The following is a 25,540-nucleotide window of genomic DNA, read 5'->3' on the forward strand; positions in this document are numbered from 1 at the left end:
CGTGCAATGTTCTGTAGATTGAGTAAGTCCAGGTATACTGCTTGTTAGTAGTAGTCCCGCCTAGTACGTAGAAACATAGAAACATAGAAACATAGAAACATAGAAACATAGAAAATAGGTGCAGGAGTAGGCCATTCGGCCCTTCGAGCCTGCACCACCATTCAATATGATCATGGCTGATCATCCAGCTCAGTAGCCTGTACCTGCCTTCTCTCTATACCCCCTGATCCCTTTAGCAAAAAGGGCCACATCTAACTCCCTCTTAAATATAGCCAATGAACTGGCCTCAACTACCTTCTGTGGCAGAGAATTCCACAGACTCACCACTCTCTGTGTGAAGAAATGTTTTCTCATCTCGGTCCTAGAAGACTTCCCCCTTATCCTTAAGCTGTGACCCCTGGTTCTGGACTCCCCCAACATCAGGAACAATCGTGCTTTATAATATTAAGAACTCGCCTACGTCAGGCATTAGATGTAGCAGCTCGGAGCTGTAATGTACTGCAAATCTAAAGTCAAATGAGTTTGATTGCTTAAACCTGCTTGCTTGTGGTTGAGAGCATGTTATCCTTGTGGAGCAATATCAACTTCAACTCCCCCTCCCATTCCCAGTCTGACCTTTCTGTCATGGGCCTCCTCCAGTGCCATAGTGAGGCCCACCGGAAATTGGAGGAACAGCACCTCATATTTTGCCTGGGCAGTTTGCAGCCCAGTGGTATGAACATCGACTTCTCCAACTTTAGATAGTTCCTCTGTCCCTCCCTTCCCCTCCTCCTTCCCAGATCTCCCTCTATCTTCCTGTCTCCACCTATATCCTTCCTTTGTCCCGCCCCCCTGACATCAGTCTGAAGGTCTCGACCCGAAACGTCACCCATTCCTTCTCTCCCAAGATGCTGCCTGACCTGCTGAGTTACTCCAGCATTTTGTGAATAAATCGATTTGTACCAGCATCTGCAGTTATTTTCTTATACTTATTAAACAGCTATGTTGGCAATAGGGAGCAAAATTATTAAAAGTGCTTTAATACCTAGAATCTTCATCTTAACAAACATGAAGATCAAACAAATCCAAATGTTTTGCCTGCTAACCTTTTCATAAGTTCATAAGTCATAGGAGCAGAATTAGGCCATTCAGCCCATCAAGTCTACTCCACCATTTAATCATGGCTGATCTATCTTTCCCTCTCAACCCCATTCTCCTGCCTCCCCCCCATAATCTTAACTAATCAAGAACCTGTCAGTCTCTGCTTTACAAATACCCAATAACTTGGTCTCTGCAGCCATCTGTGGCAATGGATTTCATAGTTTCACCACCCTCTGACTAAAGAACTTCCTGGTCCTAGACTCTCTCCACTAGTGGAAACATCTGCTCCACATCCACTCTATCCAGGCCTTTCACTATTCGGTAAGTTTCAGTGAGGTCCCCCCCCCCCCCCCCGCATTCTTTTGCTTGAAGATACAGCAAACTGTACCGATAAGCCACACGTGAGACAGTCTCAATGAACTGACTGCCCTTATCCCAGATGGGCCAGTGGTTAGGTCACTGTAGTTAATTTCTGAGTCAAGGTTAGAAATTCTGGGCAAAAATAGGTTTGGTGGAAAATGAACTCTGCACCAGAATAACCTTTTTAAACTTCATAAGATTATTAGGATGGAGAGAGGGAAAATAATTGCAAAGGAATTATTTTGTTCTGCTAACTATAAAAAATACAGTACTTAAATATGTTACCAAGCCACATTCTAGAGATAAATACTTTTATCTTTTAAAATACCCCTCCCAGAACATACCTGGCCCATCTGTGTAAATGGTATTGAGAGTTGAATACTGATTTAACTTGATTTAACCAATTTGCACCACAATTGAGCTTCATGGTTAAAAAACAATACATCTTTCTGCTGAAAACATATTTTAATCATAAGACTAAAAGCATAGCAGGGAGCAAGACAAAACAACAACAAAGTATAGAAAAGTATGAAATTATAAAAGGACTGGACAAGCTAGATGCAGGAAAAATGTTCCCAATGTTCGGGGGAGTCCAGAACCAGGGGCCACAGTCTAAGAATAAAGGAGAGACTATTTAAAACTGAGATGAGCAAGAACATTTTCACTCCGAGAGTTGTGAATTTGTGGAATTCTCTGCCACAGAAGGCAGTAGAGGCCAATTCACTGGATGAATTTAAAAGGGAGTTAGATGGAGCTCTAGGGGCTAGCGGAATCAAGGGATATGGGGAGAAGGCAGGCATGGTTTTCTGATTGTGCATAATCAGCCATGATCACAATGAATGGTGGTGCTGGCTCGAAGGGACAAATGGCCTCCTCCTGCACCTATTTTCTATGTTTCTATGTAAGGTAGAAGTTTTTGAACACCAGAAACAAGCAGTAGCAGTATTATTATGGCAGCTTGGTGTTTTGCAATAAAACTCCATGTGTAGCTCAGAAGTATTGGAGCATTGGAGTATTGTTTTCAGTTTTTGTAACCCTGCAAGAGGAAAGATGTCATTAAGCTGGAAATAGTTCAGAAAAAAAACATTATGATGATGTTGCCAGAACATGAGAGAATGGGTTACAGGGAGAAGTTTGGCGAGCTAGGACTTTGTTCCTTGGAGCATAGGAGATTGAGAGATGGTCTTATAGAGGTGTGCAGAATTATGAGGGGCATAGATCAAGTAAAAGCAGTCTTTTTCCCAGGGTTGGGGAATCAAGAATTAAAGGACATAGGTTTTAGATGAGAGGGGAAAGATTGAATTGGAACCTAAAGGGTGATATTTTCACACAAAAGGTGATAAGTGGTTGATACAGATACAATAACTATATTTAAAAGACACATACACGAACAGGAAAGGTTCATTGGTACATGGTCAAACGCAGGCAAATTAAACTAGGTTAGATGTGCTGTATGACTCTATGATTCGAGGTAGCGGTAGTGCTACTAGTTTACAAGACCTCAACGGCGGACCAGGCAGACAAAGTTATCTTTAACTCAACGGCTGTGAAAGTGGATTAAGGCTGCAACAGATCTATCAGCTCCAATCGTCTTGGTTCCCTTGCCATTGGAATTAGTTGATTGATTTGTGAAGGAGAACTTCTACGCCCAACTTGACAACGTCCCCTCCTCTGTTCCCAATGACGACAAGATCATTCTCTTAGGAGACTTCAATGACAGAGTTGGGAAGGATCATAGGCTCTGGACCGGAACAATCGGTAAGGAAAGAGTTGGCAAGATCAACGCCAATAGAACACTTCTCCTCACCAAATGTGCCGAACACAACCTGGTGATTATGAACACCTTATTTCGCCAGAAAAACAGGCACAAAGTCTCCTGGGAGCATCCACGTTCTAAACACTGGCACCTCATCGACTACATCATCGTACAATCCTGTGACCAACAAGATGTGCTGAAGACAAGAGCCGTTACTGGTGCCGACGACCATCGTCTCATCTCATCCACCATGAGAATGAATATTCGGCCAAAAAGGTAACATCAAAACCAGAATACTATCAAGAAATTCAATGTTGGCGTCCTTCAAGACATCAACCATGTACAAAAACTTCAAGAACGACTGCCCCAACAAATCCCACCATCTGTCGAAGAACACTGGAATCTATTGAAGAACGCTATCATCGCCTCCTGCAAGGAAACAATTGGGTTCAAGTAAAAAAAACATCAGGATTGGTTCGACGATAATGACAAATAACTCCAACAATTCATTGATGAAAAGAGAAAAGCTTTCATCACCTTACAAAATGACCAACAGTCGGCTACCAAATGGAAGTGCTATCAGGAATGCAAGGCTGCAGTCCAGAAAAGCACCCGAAACCTGAAAAACCAATGGTGGAGGGAGAAAGCTCAGGAAATCTAACAACTAGCAGATGCCAACGACACCCGAGGCTTTTTCAATGCAACTAAAGCCATTTTGGGCTCACCCACTCACGGTCAAGCCCCTCTCAAAAGCAAGGATGGGTCCACCATTCTGAAGAGCAATGCTGACATCAATTCTAGATGGAGCGAGCACTTTGAAGATCTTCAAAATCAAACCGCCTCATATGACAGGAATGTGATTAACAACATTCCAAAGCAGCCCGCTGACGACTCCCAAAGCAGAACACCATCACTTGAAGAAGTTAAGGAAGCCATCAAAACCTTTAAAAACAACAAGGCAGCTGGACTTGACGGAATACCAGCCGTGCTCTACAAAATTGGAGGTAACCTGCTCCATTACCAACTGCATCAACTTCTCATCACGATCTGGATAAATGAAGACAAACCAGGAGACATTAGAGACTTAGCAATCATCTACAAAAGGAAAGGCGATCGATCTGACTGCGGAAATTATCGTGGAATTTCCTTATTAGCAACAGTAGGCAAGGTCCTCACCCGCATCAGGAACAACCGACTCAAGCCTTTAGCCAAGAAGATCCTTCCGGAGACACAAGCCGGTTTTAGACCATCACGGTGAACAGCCGACATGATCTTCACATTGCGTTAACTACAAGAAAAATGTTGTGAACAACTTCAACCTTTGTACATGGCATTCATCGACCTCACTAAGGCCTTTGACTCGGTATCAAGGGAAGTCTTATGGAACATCCAATCCACCTATGGATGTCCTGAAAAGTACATTTGAATCCTGAGACTCCTCCACGATGACATGCTTGCCACAGTCATGGCCAACAACAGCAAGTGTGAGCCATTTCAATTCAGATCAGGAGTGAAACAGGGATGCGTGATTGCCCCAACACTGTTCACCAACTTCATTGTAACAACCATCCACATCATCAAGAACGACCTATCCCCCAGGAATCAAAATCGTCTACAGAACAGATGGCAGACTTTTCAATCTTGCCCGTCTCAAGTCCAAGACTAAGACATCTACGAGCTCCCTCATCGAGTTCCAATATGCAGAAGACAACTGTGTTGCAGCTCTCTCAGAAAATCATCTGCAACAGATCCTGACTGCCTTCAACAGTGCATATACGAAACTTGGACACCATCAACTCTAAGAAGACTCAAGTTATCTACCAATCGTCACCAACTGAGACAAATCGGAAAGAACAGTCAATTCAACTTGGTGAAACAACCCTGGAAAATGCGGATCACTTTCTGAATCCGAACAGACACCAAAATGTTAGTGTACAAAGCTGTGGTGATTCCAAAGCTCCTGCATGCATCAGAAACCTGAACAACATACCGGCGCCATCTGCAAACACTTGAAAAGTTCCATCAACGATGTCTTCAAAGCAGCTTAAATATCAGCTGGGAAGACAGAAGAACCAACGTCAGCGTGCTGAATGAAGCAAAAACATCAAGCATTGAAGCCTTCGTCATCAAGAACCAACTAAGATGGAGCGGTCATGTTGTTCGGATGGAAGACGAGTGTCTATCTAAGCAAACCTTCTACTCCCAGCTTAAAGAAAGCAACGTAAAAGAGGCGGACAAAAGAAGAGATTCAAAGATGCCTTAAAAGCCAGCATGAAGAAATGTGAAATCGACATCGACAATTGGGAAACCAATGCCAAGGACAGGAAATTCTGGCGAACCATCATCCAAAAAGGAACAGCGACCTTCAAAGCCAACAGATACGTAGAATTAGAAGAAAAGAGAACTAAACGGAAAGAGAGGCAGCAACAACCAAAGTCCGATCTGACATCTGGAATTACCTGTTCTGAATGCCGAAGTACTTTCAAAGCCAGGATTGGACTCATAAGCCACCTGAGAGTTCATAAAAGCAACAGAACGTAGACCATCATCCTCGACCCCGAGGGATAGCCACCACGACAATGACTGAAAGCTTTGGTGACTGGGTGGATGTGAAGGGGTATGGTGGTGATCTGAGAAAGGCAAATTCAATGTTCATGCCATTAGGTTGCCGGCTACCCAAGCTGGATATGAGATGCTATTCTTCTAGTTTATGGCCTCACTCTGGCAGCGAAGGAGGCCATGGACAGACAGGTTAGGGTCCCTGAATGGTGAGAGAGGAGGTTTAGGGCCAAGTGTTGCAATTCCCATAGTTATAAGGAAACTAAGGTCCAGAGGAGGTTTACGTGCATGATCCCAGGAATGATTGTGTTAACATATGATGAGCGTTTGTACTCGCTGGCGTTTAGAAGGATGAGGGGAATCTTATCGAATCATGAACGGCCTGGAAAGAATGGATGTGAAGAGAATGTTTCCACTATTGGGAAAATATAGGACCAGAGGGCATAGTGTCAGAATAAAAGGACATACCTTTAGAAAGGGGATGAGGAGGAATTTCTTTAGATAGAGGGTGGTGAATCTGTGGAATATATTGCCACAGATGGCTCTGGAAGCTGTCAATGGATATTTTTAAGGCAGAGATTGACAGACCCTTGATTAGTCAGGGAAGATGGGGGTTATGGGGAGAAGGCAGAAGAATGGGGTAGAGAGGGAAAGATAGATCAGCCGTGATTGAATGGTGGAGTAGTTGATGAACTGAATGGTCTAATTCTGCTCCTAGAACTTATGAACTTATGAAAGTGCCTGTGGAGTTGGAGCGGATGAGATTGATGGCGTGGGTTGAACAAACTAAGGAGTCACAGAGAGAGTGTTCTCTGTGGAATGTAGAAAGGGATGGGGATGGGAAAATGCAACTGGTGGTGGGATCGTAATGAAGCAGGTGGATGTATGAGATGTGGAGACTTGTGTGAAGGTGGGAAAGGTGAGAACCAGGGGAACTCTATCCTAGTTCAGCCTATGGGAAGAGAAGGCAAGAAATGAGCTGCTGGGAAAAAAAGGAGACAAGAGCGGGAGGGGTGTTCAAACACACCTTCCCTTGTTTCTCGAAGAGTTACTATGATCTGTGTCATAGATGTATAAATAACAATCACATTCTTTGCTGATATGTTTGAGCAAGTCACTATTTACAAGTAGCTGTTATTTGCCTATGATGTAGGAGTCAGGAATTTGGCAAAGGTGCTTGATTTTTATTGGCCTAGAATTTTCCAGGGTCAATTAATACAATCAAAGTGTAATTACTGTTAGCACTGTGTTGCACAATACTCCTATTCGATCTTATGCTCCTGTCAATGTTGAGTCCAGGAAAGTTAGAGGTACTCAACATCTGTCTTGATGATGCTGGCAGATTCCAAGGCTCTGGAGATATGCAAGTTGTTTGGGTTGGTTCACAGAGAAATGTACAGGTGTTGCAACCAATTCAGAGAAGAATCTTGAGGCTAAACTCTAGATTCAGAACGAGGATCAGAAACAAGTTATGAGAAAGACCAGAAGCGTAAGATCTGATCTTTAAACATTTTGTTTACACTGGAAGGTGGGTGACAGGCATCAGCAAATTTCAAAGCTTAAAGGCCACACTTTGGGGATGGCTAGTTGAAGCAAACAAAAACCTTATTCAGATATTTAAATAAGGAGTTCACATTGGTTTACATGGGCTCATGTGCCACACACAATGCACCCTTTGTTCCCTGGTGTGGAGCAGTCTAACTAGCAATCTTTAATGGAACTACGACTGGTAGCTTCTTAATCAATCAGACGTTTCTTTCTTTTATTTTGCACTTTTTAGAAGGACAGAAGGATGCTAGAAATCTGACACATATAACCCCGTCCAACATTGGTCCCTGCACTCAAACAAAAGGTCCGCATTGAAACTTTACAATTTCCTGACACTATTTTTGTTTATAGATAGACATAAACATGCTGGAGTAACTCACTGGGCCAGGCAGCATCTCTGGAAAAAAAGAAATAGGTGACGCTTTGGGTCAAGACCCTTCATTGGGTTTGATGGAGTCTCAAACCAAAATGTAACCTTTTTCTTTTCTCCAGAGATGCTGCCTGACCCGTTGAGTTACTCCGACATTTTGTGCCTATCTTTGGTGTAACCTGTTTTGATTTGAAAACAACAAATACTGAGCAGGTCAAGCAGTATCTGTTGAGAGGGTAACTGATTTAATGTTTCAAGTCAGTGATAAGGGCTGAAGAAAATGACAAAGGGGCGAGAGGTGGAAAGAACAAGAGGAAAGTTCTGTGATTGGGCAGAAGGTAGGGATAAAATGATAAGAGCAACGAGAGTACAAGGTAAAAGAGGATGGAAATGGGACAAAGCTAAAGATTGTACAAGGGGACAGATTGGTCTGATAAGATTAAATAGAATTGGTTAACCTGCTGAATATTTTGAGCAACTCCTATTTTATTTCAGATTTTAAGCCTTTATCGTGTCTTGGGTCAGTCCAGACAAGTCTGACAAAGATAAGAAGAAACATAAAACATTTCAGATTAAAGGCACTTCGAAGTTCTAAAACCTCGACTCTTGTTTCCCTTTTCACATATGCCGCCTAGACTGCTGCACATATCTAGCATTTTATCGTGTAGGAAGGAGCTGCAGATGCTGGTTTAAATCGAAGATACACAAAATGCTGGAGTAATTCAACAGGCCTGGCAGCATTTCTGGAGAGAAGGAATGGGTGATGTTTCGGGTCGAGACCCTTTAGAAGGGTCTCGACCCGAAATGTCACCCATTGAATATCTCCAGTGATGCTGCCAGGCCCGCTGAGTTACTCCAGCATTTTGTGTCTATCTTCTAGCATTACATCTTTCTATTTCAGATTTCAGCATCTGCATTATTTTGTTAATTTCACCAACCTTTAGAATTGCATTAAAATTTCTTAAAGCCAGACTTTTTAATTTAGTCTGAAAAAGCGTCTCGACCCAAAAAGGCTCACCCATTCCTTCTATCCAGAGATGCTGCTTGTGCCGCTAAGTTACTCCAACATTTTGTGTCTCTCTTCAGTGTAAACCAGCATCTGCAGTTCCTTCCTACACTTTTTAATTTTGTATTGTCAACCAAACCAAACTAGTTTGCAAAGAGTAATTTATTTGGGCATGATGCTGAGATATTATACAGCTAAAAGGTATTAGAGTCATGCAGCATGGAAACTGGCCTTTCAGCGCATCCTGTCCATGCCGACTAAAATGCTCTATCTAAACTAGTCCCATTTACCTAATTTGGCCCATAGTTCTCCAAACCTTTCCTATCCATATAGCTGCCCAAATGTCTTTTGAATGTGCCTGCCTCAACTATTTCCTCTGGCAATGCATTCTATATACCTACCACCATCTGTCTGAACAAAGGTTGTCCCTCAGATTCCTATTAAATCGTTTTCCTTTCACCTTTAACCTATGACTTCTAGTTCTTGATTCCCCTACTCTGGGAAAATAAACTGTGTGCATATACAATCAATTCCCCTCGTGTTTTTTATGCAACTCTATAAGATCATCCCACAGCCTCCTATTCTCTAAGGAAAATGGGCCTAGCCTGTCCAATCTCTTGCGTTTTGGCAACATCCTTGTATATCTTCGCTGCACATTTTCCAGTACCCAGCATTAAGAAAGTGACTGGTTATACTTTTATACATTGGGAGTCTAATATTACATCTTATGTGAGTTGACAAGTATAAAACTGGGTGGGCCACCCATTGCTGTCACAGATTTCATTCTTAAGAGTGTAGAGGAATGTGTGCCAATGAAGACAAAACATGTGCAGGAATGAACTGCAGATGCTGGTTTAAACCGAAGACAGACACAAAAAGCTAGAGTAACTCAGCAGGCCAGATAGCATTTCTGGAGAAAAGGAATAGCTGACTTTTGTCTTGAGACCCTTCTTCAGACTGATAATCAGGGGAAAGGGAATTAAGAGATATAGATAGTGATATAGAGAGATAAAGGACAAATGAATGAAAGATATGCAAAAAAATAACGATCAAGGAAATGGTGCATTGTTGGCTGTGGGCTAGGTATACAGACAATGAAACTCACCAGGATAACAGTGAAATGAGTACAACAACAAGGGTGGGGATGGACAGAGAGAGAGGGGATGCAAGGGTTACTTGAAGTTAAAGAAATCAATATGCATACCCCTGGGTTGTAAGCTGCCCAGGCAAAATATGAGGTGCTGTTCCTTCAATTTGCATTTGGCCTCACTCTGACAGTGGAGGAGGCCTAGTACAGAAAGGTCAGTAAGGGAATGGGAAGGTGGGTTAATGTTTGTCAACCGGGAGATCATGGAGTCCAAGAAGGACTGAGCGAAGGTGTGCACAATTCGCTGCAATTTCTTGCGGTCTTGGATGGAGCTGTTCCCAGACCAAGCTGTGATGCATCCTGACAAAATGCTTTCTATGGTGCATCAGTAGGTGCATCTGTCTTCTTAGTAAACCAGCATCAGCAGTTCCTTCCCACGCAAGATGGCGCATAATACAAGATAGCGCCTGTCTGTGGCAACATGTTTTTATTGGATTGTAAATATTATTTTTAATAATTGAATACAATTTTTTGATTTAACAAAAAGCTGGTTACCAAGCTTACGGAACTGGGTCTCTGCGCATCCCTCTGCAATTGGATCCTCAACTTCCTCATCCACAGACCACAGTCTGTTCAAATTGGCAGAAATACTTCTTCCTCATTAACAATCAACACGGGAACACTTCAAGGCTGCGTGCTCAGTCCCCTGCTCTACTCACTCTATACTCATGACTGTGTAGCCGGGCATAGTGCGAGCTCCATCTTCAAGTTCGCTGACGACACCACCGTTGCTGGACGAATTACAGATGGTGATGAGTCATAGTATAGAAGTGAGATCGACCTATTGACCAAATGGTGCCAGCATAACAACCTGCCTCTCAAAATCAGTAAAACCAATGAACTGATTGTGGAATTTGGAAGAGGAAGGATGAGGACACACAATCCTGTTTATATTAACGGGACGATGTTGGAGAGAGTCAAAAACTTCAAATTCCTGGGCATGCATATTTCCAAAGATCTTTCCTGGACCCAGCACACTGATGCAATTATAAATAAAGGACATCAATGCCTCTACTTCCTGAGAAGATTAAGGAGATTTGGTATGTCAAAGAGGATTCTCTTGAACTTCTACAGGTGTACAGTAGAGAGCATATTGACTGGTTGCATCATGGCCTGGTTTGGCAACTTGAATGTCCAGGAATGGAAAAGACTGCAAAAAGTTGTGAACACTGCCCAGTCCATCACCGGCTCTGACCCCCCCACCATCGAAGGGATTTATCGGAGTCGCTGCCTCAAAAAGGCAGCCAGCATCATCAGAGACCCACACCACCCTGGCCACACACTAGCTTCACCATTGCCATCGGGAAGAAGGTACAGGAGCCTGAAAACTAATGTCCAGGTTCAGGAACAGCTTCTTCCCTACAGCTATCAGGCTATTAAACACTACAACCTCAAATAAGCTCCGAACTACAATGGACTGTTATTATTATTATTATAGTTTGTTGTTTGAATATATGTGTATGTATAAGTACATATATATATGTGTACTTGTGAGTATATGTATATATGCACACTGAACTTTTCCTCTCTCATTTATCATATTGTTTACAGTGTACTATGTTTACATATTCTGTTGTGCTGCAGCAAGTAAGAATTTCATTGGTCTATCTGAGACATATGACAAGAAAAGACTTGACTCTTGACTCTCGACTTCACGTCAAATGATTGTGATTCTTTGTAAATATTTCATTTTGCTGCCTTGAGCCAAGTGCCTTTAGTTTTATGGTGATCTGATCAGTATGATATAAGGGGATTTAGTGACACTTGATACAATGCTGTTTCACGATGCAGTTGTTTATTAATAACTATAAAAGGTTGCAACGGTAATTTCATTAATGAGAAGAAATTATAGGGATAATTCTTTAAACCTGCACCAGCAGCTGTGAGCCTCAATTATCGGGGTGTATTTCAAACATTGCTCTTGTGTGACTGCTAAAGCAATGATTAACTGATCGCAGAATGAATTCCCATCGTTTTCAGGTCTCATTGTGGGAAAGGCTGAATCAGAGGGATGAAGTGAAAAAATTACGACCATTAGCTCTCTTTTAAATCGTATACATTATTATTCAAAAACGAAATGAAGCCCAGAGACAGTAGAGCATTGTTAATGGCACAGCAAATGGTCAACATCGAGGCCAATGGATCACTTTGTAGCTGCTAATGGGCATTTCAGTCACACGCAAACTTTAGTATCACATCAGACCTGGGGCATTGTACGTTTTCCTGTAAATACAATGGAGCCTGTGAAGAAAGATACAGCATTAAGCCTGCAGGTCAGGTCTGACCTAGAGTGGGGTTAATGGGGTGGGTGGTGGGAAGAAGGACAATGGTCTGAAGGGAAGGTAGGGAAGAGAAGTGTGGATAAAGGGAATTTCTCTGATAGCTTGAGCTTCAGGCATTGAGTGGCAAGTTTGAGGTTTGGCCATTGGCAGGCCAGGGCTTGGAGGTCAAAACCACTTCCAATTCGATTGCTCCGATGAGAGCAGTGGCGTAGACATTGTGGGATCCAGGTCAGGGAGTAAAGGTCATTTTCTTGCCTGAACCATTGAGTTACTCCAGCATTTTGTGTCTATCAAGGTGTAAGGGGATTTTCTTGTGGGCATGGGGGGGGTTCTTGGGGGCATGGGGGGGGGGTGTCTTGTGGGCATGGGGGGGTCGTGGGCAGAGTGGGTAGGTGGGTGGGTGCCTGGGTGGGTAGGAAGAAGGGAGGGGTGTGAGGGTGCGATTCATTTTGAAATTCAGCAATTGCGTCAGGGGAAGAGAGTATGGTGATCATTGTGTCGAGGCCTGATGAACCAAGGGGATTGATGATGAGATTGTTGGTGGACTGAGAGGGTAAGGTATGATACTTTAGGGCCAGAGGTCATAGCCTCAAAGTTAAAGGGTGCTCTTTTAGAAAGGAGGTGAGGAGGAACTTCTTCAGTCAGAGGGTAGTTAATCTGTGGAACTCATTGCCATAGAGTGCTGTGGAGGCCAATTCCGTGGATATTTTTAAGGCAGAGATAGACAAATTCTTGATTAGAACGGGTTATGTGCAGAAGGGTTATGGGGAGAAGGCAGGAAAATGGGATTAAAAGGCAGAGGTCAGCCATGTTTGAATGGCAGAGTAGACTCGGCAGTCCGAATGGCTTAATACTACTCCTATAACTTATGAACTTGTGAACTTTATGTGTCACATGTACCGAGGTACAGTGGGGGAGGTCCCAAAGAACTGAAAATAAACAGTAGGACTTGGTTAACCCAATCCAGTACTGAACAATGAAAATGTGATTAATCCAGAAATGCACAAAAAAGTTCCTTTCGGGAAAATGAAGAGGAACTACTATGTCGAGAGGAGTACTGTTGAGGGGATGATATCACTTGGTCTCAAGCTATCAGAGAAATTCCCTTTATTCAACTCATCCCTTCACCATCTTCCCTGCCACTGAAAAAATAAGGTTTTTTTTTCTCTTTGGTACTTTTGACAAAGGACCCCAGACCTGAAACATTAATTCTGTTTCTCTTTCCACAGATGCTGCCTGACCAGCTGAGTGTGTTCAGTATTTTCTGTTTTTATTTCAGATTTATTGCATCTGCTGGTTTTTTTAAGGATATTGTCATTTGGTGTGTGTGTGTCTGACCCAGAAACTGTTGCAGATGAATATAACTCATTCTGAAAGTTTCTGAAGAAGAGTTCCATTTGTCCACTTCCTTCCTGCTGCCTGACCGGCTGATTTCCACTAGAAGTTTGTTTCTTGTTCAAGGTTCCAGTGTCTGCTGTTTAGTTCAGTTTAGTTTAGAGATGCAGCTTGTAAACAGGTCTTTCAGCCCGCCGAGTCCTCGCTGATCATCAATCACCCATTCATACTAGATCTATGTCGTCCCACTTTTGCATCCACTCCTTACACACTTGGGGCAATTTACAGAGATCAATTAACCAACAAACCCACATGTCTTTGGATAGACACAAAAAGCTGGGGAAACTCAGTGGATCAGGCAGCATCTCTGGAGAAAAGGATTAGGTGATGTTTTGAGTCGAGACCCTTCACCTCACATCTTTGGGATGTGGGAAGAAACCAGAGTACCTGGAAGAAACCCATGCCATCACAGGGTGCACGTGCAAACTACACACAGACAGCACTCGAGGTCAGGGTTGAACCCAGGTGTCTGGTGCTGTGAGGCAGCAACTCTACTAGTTGCACCACTGTGCCGCCCATTCTTGTGTCTCGGAAAATTTCTTCTGGACTTTGCAGCAGGAAATGGTAGGCACTGAGTTTCCATCCAGAGGTGTCAATATAAATCATGTGGAACAGAATTACAATTGCTTGAAGATTGAGTAGAAAATTGCAACTGAGGTCTACAACCTAGATTCATTCATGATCTATTTGGATAGATGATCAAGCATAGTAGTGAGGCCATATGACCTAGTGCAGTTTTGTATGTTAGAATGTAGAAACAAGGAACTACAGATGCTGGTTGACACAAAAGGACAGTAAGTGCTGGAGTAATTCATTGGGTCTAGCAAAGCGTCTTTGGAAAACATGGACAGATGATGTTTTGGGTTGGGACCCTTTTTCAGACTGATTGTGGAAGGGGGGGAAGAGGGGTGACAAAAGCTGGGAGTGAGAAGTGGCATGGCAAAGCATGGCAGGCAACAAGCAAGGGTTTTTTGACAGGCAAATGGTTCGAATAAATGCCAGAGATTAAAGTAGGTGTGAGACAGAAGGAGTGAAGTTGCAAATTGTGATGCCAGAGAAAGGAATGTAGGAGACAAGGGAAGGAGGTGAGGCACAAGAGAGGGGAGGTGGTGGGTGGGGGTGTGGTAGGGGAGTGGGGGCAAAAGGGAGAGGGGGCGGGGTTGTTTGAGGCTGCCTAAAATTGGAGAATTTAATGATTATACCATTGGGGTGTAAGTTACCCAAGTGGAATATGAGGTACTGATACTCCAGTTTGAGTGTGGCCTCACTCTGGCAATGGAGGAGTGCCAGGATAGAAAAATCAGTATGGGAATGGGAGGTCAAATGGTCAGCAACCGGAATATCCAGTAGGTCTTGGTGGATCGAGTGTAAGTGTTCAGTGAAATGGATGCCGAAACTGCACTTGATCTCACCGATGTACAGGAAGCCACATGGGAAACACCGGATGCAGTAGTTGAGGTTAGAGGAGGTGCACGTGAACACTTGTGCATTGGCAAAACACATGCTTTCAGTTTGGAGAGTCAGACATCAGGGTGTTGCTTGAAAACCTCTTTGCACCATGTTTTTTTTCCTGCTCACCCTGTAATCTGTCTGAAGAAGTGTCCCAACCCGAAATATCACCAATCCATTTTCGCCAGAGGTGCTGCCTGACCTGTTGAGTTACTCCATCATTTTGTGTCTACCTTTGATATAAACCAACATCTGCAATTCCTTGCTATTACATTCCCTCTAGACCCTTCCTATTCGTGTACCTTTCTTTTAAACGTTGTTATAGTGCCTGCCTCAACTACCTCCTCTGGCATTTTGTTTCATATACACACCAACCCTCTGTGTGAAAAAACATTGCCTCTCAGTTTCCTATTAAATCTTTTCTCTCACATTAATTGATTCCCCATCTGGGAAAAAGACTGTGTTCACACTATCTATTCCCTTCATGATCTTATATACCTCTATGAGATTGCCCCTCAGCCTCCTGAGTTCCAAGGAATAAAGTGCTAGCCTGCCCAACCTCCCCCTGTAGCTTCGACTCACAAGTCCTGGCAACATCCTCGTAAAGCTGTACTCTTTCTACCTCAACGACATTCTTCCTATAACAGCATAACGAAAATTGAATACAGTACTCCAAATGCAGCCTCACACAATGTCTTGTACAATTATAACATAATATCCCAATTTCTATACTCAATACCCTGACTGATGAAGTCCAATGTAACAAAAGCTTGCATGTGATGCCACTTTCAATGAACTATATGTTCTTGTGCTGAGATGGAAATTAAATACTGGGGATGTAGATGTAGGGGAAATCAAGAGGACTTGAAGAAACCCACACAAGAGTATCATGCTTAATGCTTTTTTGGATGCTTTTCTCTATTTTACTGGTCACAGGCCATGGGTTCCAATGATCAAATGAATTGTTACATATTTTACACAAGACTTTGACAATGTTCCTGAAGCATCTTCTTTGTATTTCTAGAAATCTCTTCCCCTCACAGAAATCAAAGAGGAAAGCTGATTCATGGAGTCTAGTGTCAGGCATGCAGATGATGTGATTTACACAACACAGCTGGTTGTGGCTGTTCTGAACCTCAATGACTACAGAAACATAGAAACATAGAAGATAGGTGCAGGAGTAGGCCATTCGGCCCTTTGAGCCATTCAATAGGATCATGGCTGATCATCCAAAATTAGTACCTTGTTCCTGCTTTCTTCCCATATCCCTTGATTCCATTAGCCCTAAGAGCTATATCTCACTCTCTCTTGAAAACATCCAGTGAATTGGCCTCCACTGCCTTTTGTGGCAGAGAATTGCACAGATCCACAACTCGCTGGGTGAAAAAGTGTTTCCTCATCTCAGTCCTAAATGGCCTACCCCTTATTCTTACTCTGTGACCCCTGGTTCTGACGATAGAGTCTTGAAAATGTCCTCTGCAGGACATTGTCATTTTGAAAGCAAAGGTGCCATGAGGTTCCAGGCACGTGGCACGTTAATTCTCCCTATCACTCCTACTCCAACCACTTTGTCACTGTCTCCAAAACTGTTCCATTAAGCATAATTTAACCTCAAGGAAGAGCATCTCATCTTCCAAAGAGCCATATTAAATGTAACACAACCCTCAACATTGTTCAACAATTACAGATTATTAGGCAGAAAACCTGGTTAAAATTACAACTAACATAAAGTTACAGGGAAACATTCAGGTGACTCTAAAATGACTTTCTTGCCATTGGAAGTAAATCAATAACACTGGAAGCTAACTTCTGAATGAATACTGGTTGTATCAAGGGGCAGCTAGGAAGATTTACATCCATCTAAAAAGATAAATGGACAGTGAATGTTTTGTGCAAGTGATTAAAGAGGTAGAGGCTATAACAACATTTTAAAAGGATAGGTATCTTACTAATCAATCTAAAAGGGTCCTGACCCGAAATATCGCCTCTCCTGAGATGCTGCTCGACCTACCGATTTACTCCAGCACTTTGCTTTTTTTTAGTAAACCAGCATCTGCAGTTCCTTGTGTCCCCATCTGGTAAGATATATAGAAAAAGGATAAGAAATGTTGTCGATCACTCCAGTTGCAGTAATTGAAATGCAAAAAAGCTGGAAATGCTGGAAATTCAAAGAAGAAACAGAAATGCTCCGACCCTCTTGCTTCTGTCTGGCCTGCCAACCGAGTATATAGTTTTCTCTGTTGTCCTTTCATTTAATGACATTTGCATATCAGTGACGTACATTTTTTACTGAAATGTATTCTGGAAAAAATCAACACTTTGCAATCTTATTTCAGGATTTAGATGCCTCTTAAAGGCATGTTCTTCTGGTTTCTGACCTGCAATCAATTTATTATTCAATACATTTTACAGTGAAAGAGTTCTCTTATGAAGAGGTTGATCCCTGTACACCTCACAGACAGGTGTATGGCATAGCTGCATTGCAACTATGGGTGGTGCAATCTGCTCAGGTGGAGTTACACTGATATGGAAGGAATGTAGTTTTAGTTGATCCGAAAGGGAGTGGTGGAATGTGGAAACTCTGCTGCCAATCTAATTATTTCTTTTAACTGCTTTCTGCTTGTCACAAATTACAAACCATTCTCTCTTCTCCACCCAGAGGGAGTGAGAGTGTGAGTCAGTGCCACTGGGGTGGAAACCTGTCAATACAGAACAAATAAGTTGGGAGTGAGCATTAACTTCACCATTGCTCATTTGAGTTGGTTGGGACTGGTGCTGAATCGAAGACCACTCACCATTTAACACAACAAAATTGCAAAGGAATTTCTTTCAGAACAAATTCAGAGAGGTGAGTAACAGAAATGTAACACATTGGTAGCTTCGATACAATTTGGTGAAAGTACATCCCAGTATCTTAATTGGAATATTGTATGCTGATCATAGTTGTGTTCATAAGGTTTATTGTGGAAATAATACTAAACTGGCCAATGTTGCCAAGAATCTTGTTGTTGAGCCTCACTCCTCAGGAGTGAAAATAATAGTGTTTGAGAAATAGTCACAATCTTAAAGAAATTACTTATTTGTGTATGTTTCATACATAATTAAAATCTTGTTTGGAAGTGAAGACATGTTTTTCACCCCATGATTAAACATCAGCATCTCAGATCAGGGAGTGATGATTTTGGGAGGCTGGTTTTCAGAACGTAATGTTACCTATTAACATGCTCACCGTCTATCTTATCTTATCTGATAACAACATGGAAAGAAGCTTTGGTGTCCATTTTATTAGTCCCATTCCCCCTTTCATTATTTCTCTGGATCCCTGCTACTTATTCTCTCCCGTTTGTCGATCATTTCTTTTGAGATTTTCTCTGCCGTTATCCTACAATATGAGGTCATTTACAGTCTCCAGTTAACCTACATAAAACCCACAAATCAATTTACAAACAGTTTCACATAAGGATACCATTGGTTTGAATGATAAGGGGTGAACGCCCTTCATTTCTAAAGAAGTAACTCTTCCCTGGAAATATGGGCAAGACTGGCAAGTGTCGAAGCATAAAAACCTCAAGATTGCATCACAATGGGTAACCACAGGAGTTTAACCATCTGCAATCCCAGAGCTTGCTAATGCCAAACCCTTGGGACAATAGGAGAAGAATCCCAGTTGCAGGTTTACTCCATCAGGTCTTTCTGTCTCATTTAGGTTTTAGAAGAAGCATCTGGAATTGGGTATCATACTCAGTGAGGACACACGGAAGGTACATGGAACTCATTCTAGCCAACAAAGTAATGCAAACTATGGTAAAAGCTGACTGCACAATTGGCTTAATAATGATCCTCGGAAGTGGCGACATAAAAGTTTAATGCTATTCAACCACCAATCTCTGGTTAAACAAGTCTGAGCACCTAGCAACCAATAATTCTCGCACGCAGCTGAATTCCAACCCCCAACGTTTCCTTGTCAATTATGCATCGGAGTTCTTCCTTCAGTAGTGTGAATGGGCTAATGCAGTACAGTTTGTGATACCTCACACACCTTGATGTTTTGGATGCTCAAGTCCAGAGGCATTATTAAGATATTCTCATCAGCTGTCTTGTGGCGAACCTTTTGCTGGGGGTTTTGACAAGGACTCATTTCTCGTGAGACCATCTGTACCTCCAGAGTACAGAGTGGCAGCGCCATGTAAATCAGAACTTTTCTTCCTTGCAATTTTCATTTCAGTTTTAAGTTTGCTGCACAACGTGGCCACATAAATTGAGAGATTAACAAACGAGATTGAAAGTGTAAAATGCTGGTTAACATAAAAAGACAGGATATGGTTTTAAAATGCTGCAAGCTGTAACTTATGAAAATTGGCAGTCCAATTAACTCTTAACTTCCCTTTAACATTTTGAAGTTTTGCTCTTGAAGTGAGCCCTGAATGAGGATTTAAAGTACTGTCTTTTTATCATCTCTGCTGGAATTAAATTTGAAATAAAGTAAAAAATAACATAGGTTTGAATGCACTGGAAAGAAAGGCTTTGGAAGGGTGGAGTTACTTTACACCCCCACATAAAGAAAAAAAAAATAACTCCTAGGAGGCAGTGCAGTTGCTGAGTAAGCCCGCTCTTGCTGCCTCTAAATTCATAGTAACAATACCAAGGTTTGCCGAAGAGGGCGCTATAGTGCCAGACAGTGAGTTGTGGCTGGCAGGAATTAAAGGTAATCTAATCTGCAAATGGATTCTATATGAATCGAAGTAAAGAACAATCTAAATTTTGGCCTCTTAAAACAGTGCAGACTTCAAAGTGTTCAGTCACATCGATCCCAGCCAATATGAATAATGATAATGATAATACAATTTTCTCTGCGAGACAATAAGGATCCCGGTTTGAAAACAATATATTTTGGAGGGAAATTGCCACCAGGAATTGTGATGGGATTTTGCTATCTCACGGAGATGTGATCTTGATCATGTTACAAGCAGGTGTAAATTTGTAGCCCTACGCAGATAATTAATAAACACTAACCGGGCGTGGGCCTGTTGGGTCCAAACCTCTCCTGCAGGTCCGGCAACCCTCCGTGCAACCCTCTCCTGCGGGCCAGGCAACCCCCGTTGGGCCCAAAGCTCTCCTGCGGGGGCAGCAACCTCCATTGAGTCCAAACCTCTCCTGCAGGCCCAGCAACCCTTTCCCAACTGACGACCCGTGGACCCGTTGCCGACCAGGGAGTCTCCCCCGGGGCCGGGGGGCGGCGAGGGGGGGAGGAAAGGGGAGAGGGAGTCACTCACCCCAGCCCCGGATGGCCATCGTGGCGTCCAGAGCGCCCGTGGACCCGTTGGGTGCAAACCTCCGCTGCAGCGGCAGCTCGAGGGCAACGGCCATTGCTTTGAGTGGGAGGAAGCCCCGGTGGACAACCAGCGTGCTTTGAGCTCCGCGGCTATCTTACATAAGTATTAGATCAACGGGCCCCAACTGCGCAGGCGCCGACCCGTTGGGTTCCCATTGTGACGTCGAACACGGCTGAAGGGCAGGGAGAGTGGAAAAGGGATTTATTAAAGTTTTTAAAGTGATTTTTAAAGTTTAAAATGTGAATAACTTTAAAAATATAACAACCATTTGAACCGCAGGCCAATGGTGAGTAAGGTGGGCCTAAATTTGTTGTGCTATCATGTACCGTTTTGGCTGTATTTAGGGTACGTAGAAACAAACATATTAATATACACATTGAGAGTTTTAGTAATATACTAGACAAAGTTGGGCCCATTCCTCGTAGAGGGGGTGCAGAGAAGTGGAGAGGGTGTGATTGAGGAGCCCACTCTCTCCTCCCTCACTCCCACTCTCACTCTCCCGCACCCCTTTCCCCACCACCCCCCTTTCCCCCACTCTCTCTTCCCCCCACCACCAGCCCCTCTCCCCCCCACCCCCGCTGTCCCCCTCGCCAGTCACCACTCTCTCTCCCACCCCCAGTCTCTCCTCCTCCCACCCTCCCGCTCCCCCCCAGTCTTACTCTTCCCCACCCCCCCTTTCCCCACCAGCCCCCTCTCTCCTCCCATTAATCTTCACTTGGAACAGCTATGCATGTCTGAATGATACATGCATCAAGAATCTGAAGTAGAACAGTATTTCAATAATCTTGCCCTTTAAAGAATAAACTTCCATTTATTAGTACCTCAAGATATCCAAAGCACATTTTGAAGTACAATCATTGTTGAGATGCAGGGGACTCGACAGTTAATTTGAATACAAGGTGCCATCTCTCGGTAATTGATTATTTGAACATTTGTAATTGTTATTCAGAGTATGAGAAAGGTGTACCACGTGTGCATTGGTGCCATTCCAAAGTGAATACAACCACACCCAAAACTTGCATAACCAGTTTAGAGATATTGCAAACACACCCATCCAAAGGCTCTCACAAACTTTGTGACTAAGATAGAATTTTAAAGAAGCAAATTTTCTCCACCTAGATCATTTAACTGCATGGTTCCTCAGATCGACTAAACACGTAAGTACAGACTCTGAACTTTGGTGTCATTGGCTGGTAGAGAAATTACATGAAATCAAAAGGGAATTAAAACTGGACAGATGAGCATTGCAACAAATCTAGTTGTGGGTTTAAGTGTCTGCTGATTAGTGGCTGCTGTTACCCAGTATCTGAGAGAATGGTGTTGCGAAAGGCATTTATAATTGATCTGCACCCGACGATTTATCTTTTGTGCTTGTGTATGTCTTTTATTTTTATTTTCAGGGTCAAAGAAATGTTTTTCAGGAATCTGATTTTACTTTAAGCATTCATGAAAAATACCGGGTTCTTCAGTATTTCAACGTGTGTTGTGTTGATTTTAGGAAAATTTTACTTTTTCTAAAATGGCATCTTAAAAATGCAACCCATTTTTCCATTCGTTTCCTCAGATTTAGGCACAGCTAAATCAGGAGACAAAGCTGCCCTTAATAGCTCACATTCCACAATTGTGAACATACAAAATAATACAATATCTCTCTTTCCAGTTGAGATGTTGTAAGTGTGAAAGTCCTCCCTTTGTGTGAAGACAATGTTGCAATTCCAACTGCTGCTCCAAACTAGGTCAAAAAAATAGAAAAGATGAGCCTGAGTGGATATTACCTTACAAATTACTGCAAAATTCTGGTCAGATCTTTGCCATTGTGTTAGATAAGATTGAAGTTGGCTGGCAGTAATGGATGTGAAAAGAAACAGATGCAATTTGAAACATTTTCATGGCAATAAAGCCACAAGTTTAACTTTTATATTTGATCATTTTATTCACATGCCTGTGTATTATTTTATGGAATAAAGGGAAGTGTGTCAATTGGTAGATTTATTTAATGAATACATACTTAAATTAACAAAGCCTCCCTTCTCAGGTTTGCTGGTCATACGTGCACCTGCTGTTATGTTGTCTGGATTACTTGCATAGCACATTTCTATCGTGTGTACACTTAAGCAAATTGACTTTCATTGTTTCGGGACGTGCAAACCTTGAGACATATTTTACTTTCATAAATTACAGACACATTTAGCAAACAGATACTGAGAACATTAAATTTTTCAGGAAGTTCAGGGAATATGCCACATCTGGCATTATATAGCAAGAGATGCCTGGTTGTGTAACAGCACCATCTGGAGTGAATTTTGTGTGCAAGAGGGGATTACTGTAAGAGATCGTCCAGAATTGGTGATGAACCCAGCTAACTTGTGAGGAAGTGATTCAATGTCCACAGCAATTTTAATGCCCATGGCTCATTTAAATTTTCACACTTGGGAAGGCATGCTGGCAAATTACAGCGCTAGAGACCCGGGTTTGATTCTGACTACAGTGCTGTTTGTATGGAGTTTGTGCATTCTCCCAGTGACCATGTGGGTTTTCTTTGGGTGCTCGGTTTCCTCCCACACTGCAAAGATGTACAAGTTTGTAGGTTACTTGGCTTCGATAAAAAAGTGTAAATTGTCCCCAATGTGTAGGATAGTGTTAGTGTACGGGGATTGCTGGTCGGCGTGGACTCAGTGGACCAAATGACCTGTTTCCATGCTGTATCTATAAACCAAACCTCTCTTATTAAAAGCTGGTGGGAATGTTATCTGGGCTGGAGTGCGGTGATTAGTAAACAGTGATAAATGGAATGATGTTGGGCTGTGTTTGATTTGTGCGCACACGTGTGCGTGTGGGTGCACACAGATGCACACGTGCACAGTGATGAGTGTGATGCCATGAGGAATTGCTTCCCGTTCAGAGAGGGAGAGGAAATTTGCAGTGAGAAAATGTCAAAGATTCACTATGGGATCTAAGGGAACAACTCCTGCCAATGGCGGAGCTAGCTACACAGTCTGGGACAGTGCGGTGATGATAGGGGTGATCCTTAATCTACGAGCTCTCTCTTTCAATACAGAATTATAACTTACTTGACATTGTGCTATAATCAGGGCATTCATTTTATGGCCTTTGTTTAGTAGCGTCTAAACCCTCCAACCACTATATATAACTATACCTACTGTACCTCCCCACATGCCCATCCATTTTGCAATTCCTGCTCATACTCATAATCGTTGAAAAGACAGAACATGCTGCAGCTCTCTTATCCATTCATGCCTCCCAGTAGCCTTCTCTGACAGGTTTGGCCACCAGATGAGTTTTGAATCTCCTACCGTATCTAATCTTCCCAAAATAACACCATCCACCCTTCCCACCCCGACCATTTGTTCCAGTAAAAAGGAGCACCACTTGTCTGTGATGGCATTGATTCACAAAAGCTGATCCACAGTGTATGGAGAGGCTGACTCCTTCCTCCTGGAGAGCAGGAGGCCAACGTTGAAATCAGTGATAGAAGAACGATTAAGCCTCTGCAAATCTGTCCATTCATCTTTAGGGATGGGCGAGTTTTACCTGTGAAATATGTAAGCTATGATTCACACCCTGACCTTTGGCAGAGACTTTGATGGGCAACTCCTCATTCCATTTCCTTTATGATATTTGAAGCACTCTAATCTTAACTGTGCTTTTTTTTCTGCTTTGGGTATTTCCTGTTGCTTAATATGTCTCTGCTTATACTGCAGATATGTTTACTTTGCCTCCACCCACACGGGCTGTCACACCAAATTGGGCTTGCAAAGAAGCAGGAGCCCACAGTTAATAATAAAAGCAGTTACCAAAGACATCATGAAAGAGGGGTCATAACTCTGTAAGTCTTTGTTTTTGTCATAGAGTCATACAGCATGGAAATAGGCTCTTTAGACCAATGTATCCATGTCAACCAGGTTTTGTAGCTAAATCCCCAGGGACTGATGGTCTGCATTCCAGGGTACTTAAGGAAGTGGCTCTAGAAACCGTGGACGCATTGGTGATCATTTTCCAATGTTCTATAGATTCAGGATCAGTTCCCGTGGATTGGAGGGTAGCTAATGTTATCCCACTTTTTAAGAAAGGAGGGAGAGAAGATGGGAAATTATAGACCAATATATGAGAAATTAGCCTGACATCAGTGGTGGGGAAGATGCTGGAGTCAATTATAAAAGAAGAAATTGCGGAACATTTAGATAGCAGTAACAGGATCGTTCCGAGTCAGCATGGATTTACGAAGGGGAAATCATGCTTGACTAATCTTCTGGAATTTTTTGAGGATGTAACTAGGAAAATGGACAAGGGAGAGCCAGTGGATGTAGTGTACCTGGACTTTCAGAAAGCCTTTGATAAGGTCCCACATAGGAGATTAGTGGGCAAAATTAGGACATTCTTACTATTGAGGGAGTGCAGCCTAGGTTCACAAGGTTAATTCCCGGAATGGCGGGACTGTCGTATGTTGAAAGATTAGAGTGACTGGGCTTGTATACACTGGAATTTAGAAGGATGAGAGGGGATCTTATTGAAACATTTAAGATTATTAAGGGATTGAACACGCTAGAGGCAGGAAACATGTTCCCTATGCTGGGGGAGCCCAGAACCAGGGGCCACAGTTTAAGAATAAGGGGTAGGCCATTTAGAACGAAGATGAGGAAAAACTTTTTCACTCAGAGAGTTGTAAATCTGTGGAATTCTCTGCCTCAGAAGGCAGTGGAGGCCAATTCTCTGGATGCTTTCTAGAGAGAGTTAGATAGAGCTCTTAATGATAGTGGAGTTAGGGAGTATTGGGAGAGGGCAGGAACGGGGTACTGATTATGGATGATTAGCCATGATCACATTGAATGGCGGTGCTGGCTCGAAGGGCCAAATGGCCTAGTCCTGCATCTATTGTCTATTGTGTATTGTCTATTGCCTAGTCCCATTTGCTTCGCCCATATCCATCTATACCTTTGCTCTCCATTTACCTGCCTCAATGGCTTTTAAGTGTTGCCATTTTGCTCATCCCTATATCTTCTGCTGGCAGCTCATTCCACATAAGCACAACCCTATCGATGAAGAAATTGCTTTCAAGTCTCTTCTAAATTTCTCCCCTCTCATCTTAAACTATCTTTGGTTTAAACCTATGCCATCTATTTTTAGACATACACTGCCCTGGAAGAAAGATTGTGACCATTTGTGATTTGATGTATCTCTATAAGGTCACACCTCAGCCACCTTCATTCCAGAGAAAAATGTCCCAGCCTATCCAC

This window comes from Rhinoraja longicauda, chromosome 7 (genome assembly GCF_053455715.1).
Source record: "Rhinoraja longicauda isolate Sanriku21f chromosome 7, sRhiLon1.1, whole genome shotgun sequence".
In the NCBI taxonomy this organism is placed as follows: domain Eukaryota; kingdom Metazoa; phylum Chordata; class Chondrichthyes; order Rajiformes; family Arhynchobatidae; genus Rhinoraja; species Rhinoraja longicauda.